General features: G+C 39.8%; 1 protein-coding gene across 1 annotated transcript in view; it reads left to right on the plus strand.

The window, feature by feature from the left end:
• The window catches only part of THRB (thyroid hormone receptor beta), a 259,592-nt gene that overhangs the window by 14,537 nt on the left and 228,472 nt on the right, over positions 1 to 16,583 (plus strand). The gene's annotated exons all lie outside the window — the stretch shown is intronic.

Consider the following 16,583-nt stretch of genomic DNA (forward strand, 5'->3'; position numbering starts at 1 on the left):
AAACTGACATGTCAGTTTTCTACAGCGCCATCAGAGATCCCGGCCGGAGCATATACTATGTGTATACGCTCCGGCCGGGATTCCATAGAGGCCAGGTAATGTATATTTTTGTATTAATCACGGCCGTTGTTGCAGTCCGCAACTACGGCTGTACTTTTACTAACAAATAATAGTTGTGTGAACATGACCTAATACAGTAAAACTTTTTGCAAATACATTCATTTAGACAACTTGCCTCCTTCTCCTGATATTTGCCTCCTTCCCTTCCTTTGTTGACAGGTCATTGTCTAAATTACAGAACATCAGAACATCACTCACACAAAGCAGTGGTCAGACTGATATAATATATAATATAAATATATAGAGATGTGTATTTATTATGTATACAATATTGAACTTGACAATCCCTACAAGTTTAACTATGGGATTTCACCTTTAAGAACATTTTAGTGGCATGTAAGGCTCAGCAAAGGAAGGTTAAATCCAGGTAATAGTGAGGGAAAGATATGTCAAAGAGGAAAAGTAAGTGTTAGGAATATGACTTTGCGCTCCTCGGTCCGTGCTGGGCGGTCGAGGAAGCGCTGAGTTTGTCTGTGTTTTTTTTTACTTTGTCTGAATTGTGTTGTATTTGCCAGCCACACCCGCTTTTCCTGGCAGACTCCTGGCAGTGCAGGGGTTACTGCTCTGCTTGATCTTCTCAGCTGAACTTGCTGCTGAGATCAGGGCTGGTCCAATCATCTGCTGGACCCAGTCTCTGATCCTAGATAAAAAGCAGCAAGTTTCTTTCTTCCCTGCTGACTATTAGAGTTCACTCGCCTGCTCAGCTTACTGTTTAGTTAAGGCCTTATTCCATGGAACGATTATCGTCCGTATTCGGCCGATATCGGCCGCTACAGACGATAATCATCCCGTGGAATAGAGTGCAACGATCAGCCGACATTGTTCATGTCGGCTGATCGTTGCAGTCGCTTGTCTTTCAACATGTTGAAAAACAAGCGACTGATATAGCAGCGATCTTCTGCCGTCGCTTTGTTGAATAGGAGAGTCGGCAGCAGACGCTGCTGTATCCTATGGGCTGCCCGGATGATCAACGATCACCCGAGCAGATCCCCGCTGCCCCTCCCGCACTCACCAGCTCGCTGCTGCTGCGCTGAATAGCAGCGGCGGCTAGCGGGGAACGAGGAGCAAATGAGCGCTGACAGCGCTTGTTTGTTCCTCTATGACGACCCATGGAATAGGGCCATTACTCTGATCTCTGTATTCCGGACCTTCTGCATCTGACCCCAACTATTCTACTGTTTGCTGTCTTTGTACTTCGCCGCTCGACTGTTGCTGGTTTGTCTGACACCTCTTATTGTGTTTTGTTCGTCTGTCCGTTTAGGGCCGTCTGTGGCAAGTAGGCAGGGTCAGTGGGTGGGGTCAGCTCAGGGCTCACTGTCCATGTCTTGTCTGACTACCTTTGCCATACTGACCATAACAGTAAGTTTTTAAGGATTGGATTAACTGTATTTCTAGATTTTAAAAAAATTAAGCTGTGAGCTGGTTAAGTGGCATCGGAGGTAAGCGCGGTGACTTCATCCTTTGTTACAGACATAGAGAATATACAAGAGGGATCATACAAGGACTGGGACAAAGCTGCAGGGAGAACATAGGATCTCGCAGTAGATGTTATGAATCTTGTAGAAAGCCAGATTTGGGCACTGAAATTGAAAACAGGTGTATGTACTCTTAGGCCAAAAAGTGAGGTAAAAGGTTCAACAAGGCATATAGGGATGTTAGGGAGAGGAGACGAGAGAAGTGATGTTACTTAACATGAAGAAGAGCAAAACGAAAATTCATTATAAACTTGCAATGAAGAAAATGAACTTCCTAATTCCTCCACTGATGTTCTGCTGAATAGGACTTCTCTGTAGAAAAAAGGTCAGGGCTGTGGTGTCAGTAAGCCACTTCTAATTTCAACCCTTACTCTTACTCCCTTATACACTGTGCCTTTTCATTACAATTATGTAAATAATCTTGGATAGAATATAGGCCTTAGATTGATAGGACATAGCGTGTTATCTGTAAAGTTTAAAACGTAACATAATTATACATTTATTATACAAAATCAATAAGTAATAATGAATATTTTAATTTTGAAGCAAACATTGGAGTTGATACATTTCTACAAACTCCAAGTCCATTGCACTGTAATGCTAGATTTACAAACACCTCTCACTAAAAGTTAGGGATATTCCGTGAACATACCCTAACACCACCAAAGGCTCATCTGTGACAATAGCGGGTGGTGCACAGTGCCTGCACCTATGTACCAAGGCATCCAGCATGTCAGTAGGGATACCGGACTGATATAGGTGCCAAATAAAAAAAAACATCGGCAGTGTTTTCTTATCTGTCTCTGAGAAAAATGGTGAAAAATTCTGACCACAACTGATGCATTTTTGTGGTGTCATTTGTGGTCATTTTTGCCCAAAAAACGTCTTGATGTAACAGATATATGTGAACCTTAAGAGAAGGAAATAAGGGGTTTACAAAGTCAGAGCTACTGCAAATTCTAGTGCTGGTTTGATCACGAGATCTTTATGTTTAAGCAGATTACAAAATACATTAGTAAAGATTATAATCTGCCACAACAAAGCAATTTAGCGTGTCTAAGGATTTTTTTATGAACTAGATAGTTGGTACATGCAAAGCTTGTCAATGCAAATGGTAATTAGAGGCCATTTTATTTCCGTCATCCCTTTGTATATGGTCGGCTTCAACCTACAGTACCTGTGTAAAGGTGTACCGTATAGTAAATCACATATCTCGCTACACATTATTGTACACAGTGTAGATAATTGTAAAACCATGTCGTATAGTTCACTATTATGTGGCTGTTCATCCATACTGGAGAAAGAAGAACACAACAATTTGAGTTCTAAACAGAGACTATGCCTATAAAAGCAGCGTCAGCTGTATCCCTGTTTTCTGGAGACAATAGGACTGTTACCACAACATTCCCTTGGTGTACCTAGTTTTACTGTTGTATCTTATAGAGGACACTTCATCATACATTCAGTCTTGTTACATATTTTATGTAGGCGTTTACCCCTTCTAGTTGGCAGAGAGTCAGACATATGATTTATGTCCCAGCAATGTTCTTTTAAAGTATCTGACAAAAATATTTATGTCAGTGTTTTTTTTCCAGTTCAGGGATTTACTGCACTGTGTAATATTCTGTGTTTTATGTCGTTTACGAGGAAGAACAGCGAGGAAAAACATTGTATTTCCGTTTTTAATTAACACATTGCTAGTATGTTGGGTAAATACAAATGTTTTATGTAAAAACTAATCAGCGAGTGGTTGAACAATGCACCTGTGGAACCTGTGGAAGTGTCGCTAATATAATTTCCACTTTATAAGAAAACTGGAATTGGATGCGGACTGGGTTGTCTAACGGCACACACTGCGGCTATCATCTCACACTTTCACACATATTTTAACACTTATGGAATAAATGTGAAAACTGGACTCAAAATACAAGTGGATAGGTCATGTTTAGAAAAAGGTGTTAGAAAGCCACAATACAGATTAGTGCCATTTGAATCTTTGTCAAAATATGTGGCAATCGTGGAGATTTCTGACCCATATTTTGCACTGGGAACCTACTTTCTATGGTTATGGTTAAAATATGGTTTCTACATTGTATCAGATAGTGGTTGCTATTGCATTGTCACTTTTCCTACCTAAGGCCCCTTTCACACTATGGACTTGGCACCGAATCCCGCCTTCAATCTCTTTGAACAGGTAGGCTCACGCGCCTCCGCTATCCTCGCCTCTCCGCTCAAAGAATTGACATGTCGATACTGTATTGTGAACAGGGTCTAAATAAGGAAATGTGTGTATTAGAGGTGAGCAGACCTTTGTACAAAGCATTATCCAGGCAGCCACTGGGCGGTATCCTCGCTCTGCACGGAGCGTGCCACCCGAGGCATACAAACACAGATTATTTTTGCTTTGTACGAAGCAAAACTGTACCAGCTGTACATCAAACATTATGTACAACTAAAATACAAATTAAAGTAGTTATCCCATTATAAAAACCTATCCCCTAACCACAGGTATGTGATCAGTGGGGACTGGGGATGTGAGTGCAAAGACTCCCACTAATCATGAGATTGGGGGTCCTTTGTCCTTCAGGTGAATGTAGCAGCTCTGCATTGGCCACCATTCCATTCACTATGGGTCTTCCAAAAAGACCCAATTACTCTATAAATGGAGTGGCGGCCCAACATGAATTGTGACGAGAGACTTCCTTTCTTGTGATTGGTGGGGATCCCAGTAATTGGTCTCTTACAAATACTTATTCACTCTCCTGTGAAAAAATTATACATTTTAATCTTAGGATAATGAAAAGTCCATTCTTCCACCATCAGTTCTGATCCCCACTAGGGGCTTGCCTGTAAAAAAAAATTGTGAACATAAGTGTATTGGAGAACAGCATATTCTGCAATTCCTTGCTATATTTTTATTTTAAAGTCACTAAGTCAGCAGGTTTATTCTGCCCTATCTAAGGGTAACCAGACATAGCAGAATGACATACCCATCTAAATTGCTGTACCTCACTATGGAAACAGAACAATGTATCACTTACATTGTTCTGTGCAGCTGATTCTGAGATATCCTCCTAAATAACGATTCTGAGCATGGCAAACTAGTCCTCACCATTATGTACATGTGCTCAATAGTCCTGGATATTCATGACACACTCAGTCCACTGGCTGCTGGTTGGCAGTTGTCTATCTAAACTGTACGTGGGCAGACAGTTGTCAGTCAACATCTGGAGGGTGAGAGGAGTGGCGCAGCACAAAGCCCATTCTCCTGCATGTCAGGAAAACGGCCAAACAGAGTAATCTGTTCAGCATTTGTATCACTAGTTTATGCCAGCCTCATTTAAGGCAGAATAAGCCTAGTGACAGACTCCCTTTAAATATATTCCCAGGATTCCCTTTAATATCAAAGTAGTTTTCTTACAGATGATTCTGCACATTTCTTGCAGTTATAATAATAATATTATAAAATACTTATACATAATGTTATTGTAGAAGTATTGCGGTATCACCAACAAAAGCTAGTTCCTGTTTTCAACTTTTCGCATTTACTTCTACTGGAGTTCAACCCAAGTTTTAGCTTGCTGGCCTTTGCTCAAGATTGCACGGCCAAAAAATTATGTAATACTTTACAAATGATTTCTCACTGGTTGAAAGTGTAGAATAAAGTGCTAGGGTAACCCCAGCCCTGCTGATATACTTTTTAAAAACTTTATAGTTATTGAAATGTATTACATTGCTGTAACTACATCTGTTTGCATTGATATCTTTGATGTGTGATGTCAGTAGAATACCTGGGATGATAAAGTTTGGTAAATTTAAAGGGGTTGTACTCTTCCAATGTTCTCCAAGCAGCAAATAATATACCTGTAAACTATAAAAAGTTTGCTCTTCTGAGTATGGGTGTGATCACACTATGCAATCTGTGTGGATAACCTGCTCCATTCTATGGTCGGGCGGATTCTGGCGTCCGCTCAAAGAATTGACATGCCTGTGCATAGGAAGGAGTCTATGGCATGGGCTGAGATGCACACGGGCGAGCGGCAGAATTCACTGCAGGCTATCTGCTTGGATTCTGTAGTATGAACGCACCCCAAGGCTATGTTCACACAACGTATATTTTCGTAAAACCACGGCTGTTATACAACGGCTGTTGTTATTACGAAAATATACGTTACCTTTCTGTCTATGGGATCCTGGCCGGAGCCTATACACATGGTATACGCTCTGGCCGGGATCCCTAGCAGTGCTGCAAACAACTGACATGTCAGTTTTCTACGGCTGCTACTCAGTGAATAGCGGCCGCAGAAAACCATGTCAGTGCTCACTGGCTGCTCGCTCCATAGCGTGCAGTGAAGTTGGGTATAAAGATAAGATAAATCAGAGTTGTTACATAGGCTTTAATTTAAGCAGGACAGTTCTTGGCTGCACACATGGCAGAGGCCAGAAGACAAATTATGTCCTTTCAGTCCTTATGGGCCATTCAGTATAATGCATATGTATTAGTGCCCCCCTTAGGGTGTATCTATGCCTTATTTCCTATGTTAGCAAGGTCCATGGGGGATAGATAGTTTCCAACTGTTATTGTTATATTTATTGCATTTGTCACCCTGGGCAGTACTTGAGATAAGATCAGGTGATTAACATAGGACTGACCCATTTAATGTCCTGGAAACCAAAAAATGTGGGCATAAATCACTTTGTGTTACTACATACAACATATGCAGAAATGGTAAATCATGTAGCAGTCCTTTACTATAGAAAAAGATTATGTAAGGGGTGTACTGTCAGCACAAACAAATTTTCACAGCCTGACCTAGTGCAAGCTCTTTTGGGGAGTCCCCAATGTACATTTGCAGAATAGTCTTATGGACTGAGCAGGAATGATACCTGAACAAGCCTGGGGACTGGGAAAGAGCCTAGAACAGTGATGGCTAACCTTGAAACTCCAGCTGTTGCAAAACTACAATTCCCATCATGCCTGAACAACCAAAGACATGGCTTTGGCTGCCCAGGTATGATAGGAAATGTATGTTTGCAACAGCTGGAGTGTCAAGGTTAGCCATCACTGGCCTAGAAAATGTCAATGTGCCATTGGCCAGACAGGCAATGATTGGATGAGGTCTCAGCCCTCTGAATGGCTGTTCAACCAGAGACTGAGACTACTATTTGTGCAGTACACACAGCTGCACATCCAATCACTACTTATATTACTGGGACATTGGCAATAGAGAAAAGGTGAGGTAGTGTGGAGAAGTGAGTATTTTATAGATCTCAATGCCTTCGCCATGTCAAGGTAAGGGAAATATATAAATGATAAATGAAATATATATATGATTTCCACGTATAAGAGGAATTTCTCTTTAAGACTGTTCTAAGATGTTTGTATACTGTTTAGGAATGTCCCATCTCTGAAAATAAGCAAATGCTGTTTATATCTGCTTATTTGTGTTCACTGTGTTCTCATTGGGATCATTTGGAAAGTTATTTTTGTTTAAGGTTCCAAATGCTTGATCTTGGTTTTCTGTGTCAGAAATGTTCAACTTCTAATTTGGATAAAATCTTTATATTTGATTACAACAGTCAATTGCCCTGATGACACTCTTAGAGAATATCCACAAATCTTGCGATGTAACCCCACATCTATATGGCACATAGTTATTTCCTATAGATAGGGGTAGTCTTATAGCCCTCTACATTGTTGTATCTCTAGTCTTGCTTCTTAATTCACCTAACAGGTGAGCAAATGACTTAGGCCATAAGCTCACAATAGAAATGCTGAGGGTTCATTCTCCAGTAATACGCAACATGTGCACAAACACTTTTCTTTTTAAAGGGATTATACAGCGCTACGAAAACATGGCCACTTTCCCCCCGCTCTTGTCTCCAGATTGGGTGTGGTTTGAAACTCAGTTCCTTTGAAGTAAATGGAGCTTAATTGCAAACCACACCTGAAGACAAGAGTGGGGCAGAAGTGGCCATGTTTTTGTAGCGCTGGATAACCCCTTTAATCTTTTGTTGTTCCCACTAGAGACATATCATCAGTAAAGTCATATAGGTTATTTGTGAATCTGTAAACTAAAAATGGGCTCTTAAAGAACTCTACCATTAGGACTGATGTTGTCAAATTGCTGGCATTTTAAATTAGTGCACATAACCTTTAATAGTGATATAATAATGATTGTTTTTAGTCAACATGCAGATTATCTGTTTGATGGACCGGGGGCATTTCTTTATCCCTCAGGGCAATGCTGTTCCCTGTCTGGACCCCATCTGTCTCCTTCTGTCCTCCTGCCCCTGGTTCATTACTTTTGAGATGTCTTGGTAATAATCATCCTCTTTTCCGTTAGTTTACTGCAGAAATCTTCAGGTCAGATGTTCTGGGCTATGATAATGGAACTTGACATGGCATAAGGACTGGTATTTGATATGTGGATTGACATTTGTTGTGAGAAGTGATATAAAAAGACATGTGTTATTGTAATGACAACTCCTAATAGCCCAGCTGTACACATTTTATTCCCCCCCCCTCCCTGGGGCAAATAACTATACATTACACTTTATTTAGTGAAGATTAGTCACTGGGGGCTACCTATTAGGGAAGGGCTAATGTAAAGTTCACTGTAGGAGTGATTTAGCAACTGGCTTTAATCAGTCTAGTTTCTTTTGCAATCTCTGTGAAGGTTTCCAATGGTATTACTTAATTTTCTTTGCACTGCTATTTCTATGCAAGGATAGCATGACATAGAGATCAAATGTACCAGGGCTCCGTAGTATGCAAAGGCTGATGCGTGTCTGTGCATTTATTAGTGCTGGCATTGGTTGGATAGAAATTCTAGACGTTTCAGCACATATATCATAATTATCACTTTTACAGCTTCTGTCTGCAAAGATATGTCAAAGATTCAACCGGAGTAAATTAGTTTATGTGTTCCCAAGGAGAGAGGCAGAACACAAGCTTCTGTCTGTTGGGTAGGTCAAATGCTAACTTGCCGTTTCTGTTGACTTCCTGCCATGCATTATGGCTAATGTTAATAAGCAGAAAGTATGGGAATAAAAACAACTTGCTATCCGTAAACGATACCATATTCTAATTAAGTAGCACGTAACAAAATAAATGATGCGATATTGTGACCTGTACAAATAAAATGTCTCATTAGGCTACATAACATATGAGTAAATATAAATGAATATTATATTTGGCAGCAATTGATGTAATATGCAATGAAATCAAGAAATCTGGAAGTGGACGCCAAGATGTCTTTGAAGCTAGCCACCAGCTTTTTATGCAATCTTTATACTACTATAAAACAACTGTGTGCCAAACATCTGATTTTATACACTGTGTATATACATATTGGTGGTAATAAAGAAATTGCATTGTTTTATGTGCTAGAATATAAATGTAACTGCTTAATAAATACAATACAGTAGGATGTAATTAAGTTTTTAAACGTTTTACTTATGATCTATCTATCTATCTATCTATCTATTTATCTATCTATCTATCTATTATCTGTCTATCTATCTATCGAGGATTGTATTAGACTTAAAGGCTATGGACACATTTGAGGAAAAAATGCATTGTACCTAGTAGGCTATGTATGTTCACACTATGCTTAATAGCGTCAGTTGCATAGCAATGGACGCTGTTAAACTGCCGGCCACCGTGCTGCATTCAGGACGTTCCTGCAGCTGATAACTCTGTATCGGCTGCAGGAATGTTCTTTTTTTAACATTGACTTGCGGGCACCATCAGGTGTGCCCACAAATCAATTAACCATTCAGTTCAATGTAATGTACGGCCGCCGGCTATTATAAGTTCAATGTAATGTACGGCCGCCGACTATTAATTATTAGGCAGGTACATTATTTTAATGTCCATTCTAAACAATGGGCTTTTACCCTTAGAAGACCCAGGGCGTATAGTTACGCCATGGAAGTCTGTCCCCAGATGACCTAGGGCGTAACTGTACGCCCTGGGTGTTTCTTCCGCTATGAAGCGTGCTCCGGAGCAGAGCGCGCTTCATAGCAGGTGGGGGCCGGCTGCAATCAGCAGCTGGGACCTCACCGGCAATGACACGCTGCAGCGATCGCGCTGCCGTGTGTCATTAACTCCTTAAACGCCGCGACCGCGGCGTTTAGGTGTAAGTGACAGGGGGAGTTACCTGTCACTTACCTGCGGGGGTCCCGATCCGTAAAACGGACTGCCGGAGGTCTCTTACCTGCCTCCGTGCGGTCCGATCGGCGATCTGCTGCACTAAGCCTGCACAGGCAGGCTCAATGAGCAGATCGTCGATAACACTGATCAATGCTATGCCTATGGCATAGCAATGATCAGTGTAAAAATCCAAGTACTGGATGTAAAAGTCCCCCAAAGGGACTTCAAATGTGTAAAAAAAAAAAGTTAAAAACACTAACACACAACCCCAAAATCCCTCCCCTAATAAAAGTTGAAATCACCCCCCTTTCCCATTATATAAATAAAACATATAAAAATAAATAAACAAATAAACATATAATATACCGTAGTGTGCGTAAGTGTCCGATCTATTAAAATATAACAAGCGTCATTGCGAACGGTAAACGGCGTACACGAAAAGAGGGAAAAAAGTGCGCGGATTACCGATTTTATGTTACATTATATATATAAAAAAAATTAATAAAAAGTGATCAAAACGTCCGATCATTACAAATATGGTATTAATAAAAACTAGAGATCATGGCGGAAAAAATTACACCCCATACAGCCACGTAGGTGAAAAAATATAACCGTTATAAGCGTCACAATAGTCCCATTTTATTTATAATTAATTGCCAAAAAAAAGGATTTCATTTAAAAAATATATATAACATTAGAGAATCTGTGTAACCTGCATATGGTTGTGTTCGGGCTGACCTATAGAATAATAGTATCATGTCGCTGTTACCATATAGTGCATTACGTAGACACAGGAACCCCCCAAACGTTACCATATTGCATTCTTTTTTGCGATTTCACCAATTTATATCTTCATAAATAATATATTTGGAATTCCATCATACATGTTATGGTAAAATGAATGACGCCATTACAAAGTACAACTATTCCTGTAACAAATAAGCACTTACATGGCCTTGTAGATAAAAAACTGAAAGTGCTAGAGCTCTTAGAAGGGGAGGAGGAAAAAATGGAAACACTAAGATCAAAATTTGCGCAATCCACTGGGTCATTTTGGGCCTGGTCCTCAAAGGGTTAACATAACACTTTGTGAACACAGCCCCTGCAGTAAAGAATTGATTCTGATTCCATTGCAATCAGCGTCTGTTCTTTATTGAAATATTACGTTGTGTGAACATAGCCGAATGTGGCAAACAGTGTTTTAAAATTTTAGATGTTCTGTCTAAAAATATAGACCGATGATTATCCCCTGCAACCCCCCTGCATCTGCTCTTCTCTCCTCTCTTTCTGCAGCCTGTGTGAGCTGGATTCTCCCCCCCCCCCCTTAGTCCACAATTGGGACTGGTCTGTTATTTTCTTCTTGCCTCTATCTCTAAATCAAAGAACAGAGTGTTTATCTGGCTGATTTATTTTATTTTTCTGAGTAGTCACTAAATGGTAGAGAATTTTGCTGAAGACTATAAAGAAAGTTGAGGTATCCCTTAACCCTTCTCGACCGGGCTAATTTTCTTTTTTGCGTTTTCGTTTTTTCCTCCTTAAAAGGCCATAACAGTTGTATTTTTACACCTACAGACCCACATGAGCCCTTATTTTTTGCGTCACTAATTGTACTTTGCAATGACAGGCTGAATTTTTGCATAAAATATGCTGAGAAACCAGAAAAAAATTATATGCGCTGTGAAATTGAAAAGAAAGGCAATTCTTTTTCTTTGGGGGGATTCGTTTTTACGCCGTGTGTCTTATGTACTTGTTATATATGTTCCTCAAGTTGTTACGATTACAACGATATGTAACATGTATAACATTTATTTTATCTGATAGCTTGTAAAAAATTCAAACCATTGTTAACAAATAAATGTTCCTTTATGGTGTGTTCACACCTACAGGATCTGCAGCTGATTTCATTTAAATAACTGAACACAGCATCAAATCTGCTGCAGATCTGCTGCAGATCCTGTAGGTGTGAACGCACCCTAAAATCGCTCCATTCCCAGGCTTATAGCGCTTTTATCCTTTGGTCTATGGGGCTGTTTGAGGTGTAATTTTTTGCGCCATGATGGGTTCTTTCTATTGATACCTTGATTGTGCATATGCGACTTTTTGATCGCTTTTTATTACAATTTTTCTTGATTTAATGCGACCAAAAATGTGCAATTTTGCACTTTGGGATTATTTTGCGCTTACGCCATTTACTTTGCGAGATCAGGAATGTGATAAATTAATAGTTTGGCCGATTGCGCACGCGGCAGAACCGAACATGTTTATTTATTTATTTTTATTTATAACATGGGAAAAGGGGGGTGATTCACACTTTTATTAGATGAGGGGGCTTTTTCTTAATGAACAACACTTTTTTTTATACATTTACTAGAAGCCTCCTGGAGGACTTCTAGTATATGCACACTGATCTCTCATAGAAATCTATGCTGTATAGGATATACAGCATAGATCGATGAGATCACTGTTCTATTGATTTTGGCTGCTGCAGCCAAAAGCAATAGAATGCCGAGCTGGGATCAGCGCCATTACGGCGCAGACCCCGGCCGGCACCAGACGCGGAGATCGCTCCTCCGTGACAACGTCACGAGGGGGCGATGTTCCCTCTAGACCACCAGGGAACAGCTGCAGTAAGTCTTTAGATGCAGCTGTCAACTTTGACAGCTGCATCTGAAGACTTAATTAGTGGGCACGGCGATCAGACCGTGCCGGCTAATAGCCGCGGTCCCGGGCTACATGCCGCACCCAGGACCATGGCGGTTCAGAGCGGGGTCCTCGTGCGGGAAGGGTTTAAGGACTGGGCTCATTTTGGTCTTTAAAGGATTGTGCCATGAAGCAGGGAAGGTAAAATCAGATGTGTACCACATACATATATGTAAAGCATTACAAATGGGCTTTTTTTAGTAAAGTAATTTACATCCCTGTACTATTTTATTCCCCATGAATCTATTCACTCCATATTTTTAACTCTGAACTGTAACCGAGCGGTTGCTATGCAACAGTTTAGAAACTTTCCCACAATCCCCCTTGCTTGCATGTGAAGTGAAAACCAATTGCTAGTACTAAAAGGACAGATCAGGTGACTGCGATTGAACTGAGCCTGAGTGACCCAATCTAGTGGATGCCTGGTGGGCCCGAACCAAGGGCAACAGATTATCAAATAAAGCAGACCTGTCTCTCTTTATGTAGTGATAACTTTGAGGTGCTTTTAATTATCGCGGTTATTCTGAGATTGTTTTTTCGTGACATATTCCTCTTTATGTTTGTGGTATACTTTGGTTGATACATTCAGTATCATCATGTTGTAAAAAACACAACATTTGAAACCTTGAAAAATTTACGTTTCTTTGTATTCAAAATTCTCTTGTTCTAAGAAAAATAGTCATGCCATATGAACTATTATTACTACAACATCTACAAGATATCTGCTTAATTGTGACTTCATTTGGTGAACGTCCTTACTTGTTATGATGTTAGAGGGCTTCGATATTTTGCAGCAATTTTTAAAATTTTCAGGAAAATTTCAAAATCTGATTTTATTAGGGACCAGTTCAGTTCTGAAGTGGATTTGTGGGCCTGTATGTTAGTTACCCCCATAAATCCCTCCCTTCAAAGTATTCAAAGTAACATTTCATAAGTTTATTAACCCTTTAGGTGTTTCGTAGAAATTTAAGCAGGTTGGAGGAGAAATTTAAAATTATAATTTTTTTGGCAGATATTCCATTTTAATCCATTTTTTCTTCTAACACAGCAAATACTAACTGAGAAATGAATCTCACTATTGATTCCCCTTATTCCAATGTTTCTAGAAATCCCCCATATGTGGCCGCAGTGCGTCACCTGACCACAGGCCGCAGACATGACAGAGACCTGGGGAATTTTGGGGCCTTTTTTTATTTCTTTTTCTTTTAGCATTATACCATGTCACATACAGTGCCAAAACATTTGTGTAAGACAAGTTGAATTTCCATCTGTACCATTCGGGGGGACATGTGACAGCCTGATCATTTAAAAAAAAAATTTAATGAGGTGGTACGAATAAAAAACACAATTTATTTTTTATAGTTTTTTTTGGACGCCGTTTACTGTACGTCACATGTTATCAATATTCCTCAGGTTGGTACGATTACAGTGATATCCATTTTATATGGCTTTTGTTATAGTTTATAGCATTTATACTATAAAAACTGTTTATGTCTTGCATATTGTAAGAGCAGTAATATATTTATTTTTCGCCAATGGAGTTATGTGAGGGCTTTTTTTTTGCGGCATAAGCTGACGTTTTTAGTGGTACACCATTTCGGTACATGTGACGTTTTTATCTATATTTTTTAGGGGGCGGAGTTAACTAAAAATGTCATGTTAGTTTTTTTGTTTTTTTTATGGTGTTAATCAGGCGGGATAATTAATGTAACGGATTAATAGACGGGGTCATTATGGATGCAGCGATACCAAATAAGTGTATCTTATTCATAGGGGATCATTTATAAAGGGGGGTGGGGAATGTGTATATTTATTTATGTATTTATGTATGTATGTATTTATTTATTTGTGTGTGTTTAACTTTCACTTTAGAGGTGCATCTATAATACATTACAACACATGATCTGTGCTGTAATGTATTATAGAATAAATGAGCTGTCAGAACTTCTTGACTTCTTCTCATTGACCTGAAGTAATGCTTTTGGTATACTAAAGCATTATACAGTATAAGCGATCAGAAGTTTCCCAGTAGGACTAAAGAAATGAATGCAGTTAAAACAAGTTAGATGCTTATTATACTAGTGTATGATAGCCAAAACAAGCAATGCTTGGCTTATACAACTGGAGAGATATCAAATTAACAAATGGCTATAAAATCGAGACAATAGGATCATAAACTCCTCTTTTGTGGATCAAAGATTAAACAAAGCAAATTCAGTACACAAACTGCTGGGCTACCATTTATGTGCAACTTCTAAGGCATGATCTCTATTTGCATAATAAACGATACAGCATTTTAATTCCGATTTTTATTCACATATTAAAATAGCTTCTGTACTTGTCTTTTCTGCTTTGCAAATGAAGTGAAAATTGTTTTTGAGTCAATCTTTGCTCAAAGGGAAATGTAAAGTGTTGCGAGGCGTACGGCAACAACTGTGCTGCGTAATGGATCTCTTGTCAGAGTTAATATGCAATTAGCATTATATTGTTTTTTGTATTGAATGATGAGTAGATAAAATCTTACTGCTTTGCCTGTAAAACTGTCAAGAAAGTGTTTACTGTGATTTCCCATAAGTGGGGCCGTTGTATGATAATGCAAACACATAGACCAACAAGCTCCCTGACAAATCCAGTCATTCTAAGAGCCCTATTACATGATGTTGCACCCAATATTGTAGATTGATGCTTGTCTTTTGAGTTACAAAAATCTCGCTGGATTGGTTGCATTGCCCTTTGTTGCCACCATTCGACAGCTGTATATTGTCTATCAACCTGGAGGATGTGCAGTCAAGACAAAATGGTTTTTAGCAACGCAAAACTGTTAATAGATAAATCCTCTTGTTATACACTGTAAATGTGTTCATAGGCCCCCAATACCATGTGAAGGCTGAAAAGTGTCATTTTGACAATTTATTATGTGGTATACTCAATGAATAATGAACAACTAGCGCCAAAGCATACTGTACTCTCCAAGTCCCCTTTTTACTAAAAGTTATCTAGTGGTTAACCCCTCATATTCGCTCTGGCCATGCTGCAGTAGAAATCCTCTCTGATTGTCCTTATAATCCTGTTGTACATATGGCTGATGTTAATAAACAGTCTGAAGGCCCTTTTACACAAGCTGACTATCGCCAAGGAGGGTTGCTTCTCATAGGCTCATCGGCTGATTGCGTCTTTTAAGCAGGAGTTTAAATAATTTTTTACTGGCGGCACATCTCCCTGTGTGACAGTGGATGTGTGACTGATAGCAGTGGATATAAATGGCTTCATAAACGATACATGAATCGTTCATACAACCAGGCCACTTGATTAGTTGTGCCGTGTGAGCGCTTGCTGATTGGCGCCTGTTTGCGGCCATGGACGGCTGAAGATTGGTGCATCTAAAAGGACCTTAAGAAGGTAGATCGGCAGTAAGGAAGAAGAGTTTAGTTATCTGGAATAATAATAAGACAGGAGGTGTCTCAGACTACGGGGGGCTGCCCGGGTGATCGCGGTTTGCTGCCACTGCTCCTATTCCAAGGAATGATGGCAGCAGATCGCTGCTATCACAGTCGTTTGTCTTTCAACATGGTTGAAAGACAATTGACAGCACTGATCAGCTGACACAAGCGATGTTGGCTGATCGTTGCCTTCTATTCAACGGGGCGATTATTGGCCGATATCGGCCAAATGCGGCCAATAATTGCTCCGTGGAAAAGGGCCTTTACACTGCCGGGCCGTGATGTTGCAGCTGGAAGAGCCGGGTATGTGATTTGCCCAGTTTTCAGCTGAAGATGAACAGCTGAAAGTCGTCAAATGGATCTGTGCATGGAGCAGGGGGGGGCACAAGGATTGTTTATTTTCTCAAACCCCCCACTTGCAAAGGCGCTGCAATCGCGTGGATGGTGGTGGATTGCTGAAGATGAGGATCTTTTAGTGTAAAAGGACCTTTAGCTCTATTGACCACTCAGAAGCTTTGCCTACATGATGAACTAAAAGACAAACAGCAGTTAAAAATAAGTAGCATGTAAGCATGAACTTCATGTATTCATGTTATGTATTGTATCTCATTATTTTAAAGCTTATGAGTGGGCAATTACTTTAAAGGATTATTCCTGTTAAAGCTTTAAAGAAATGTGTGGATAATGATT

Source organism: Dendropsophus ebraccatus, chromosome 2 (assembly GCF_027789765.1).
Source record: "Dendropsophus ebraccatus isolate aDenEbr1 chromosome 2, aDenEbr1.pat, whole genome shotgun sequence".
Classification (NCBI taxonomy): Eukaryota; Metazoa; Chordata; class Amphibia; order Anura; family Hylidae; genus Dendropsophus; species Dendropsophus ebraccatus.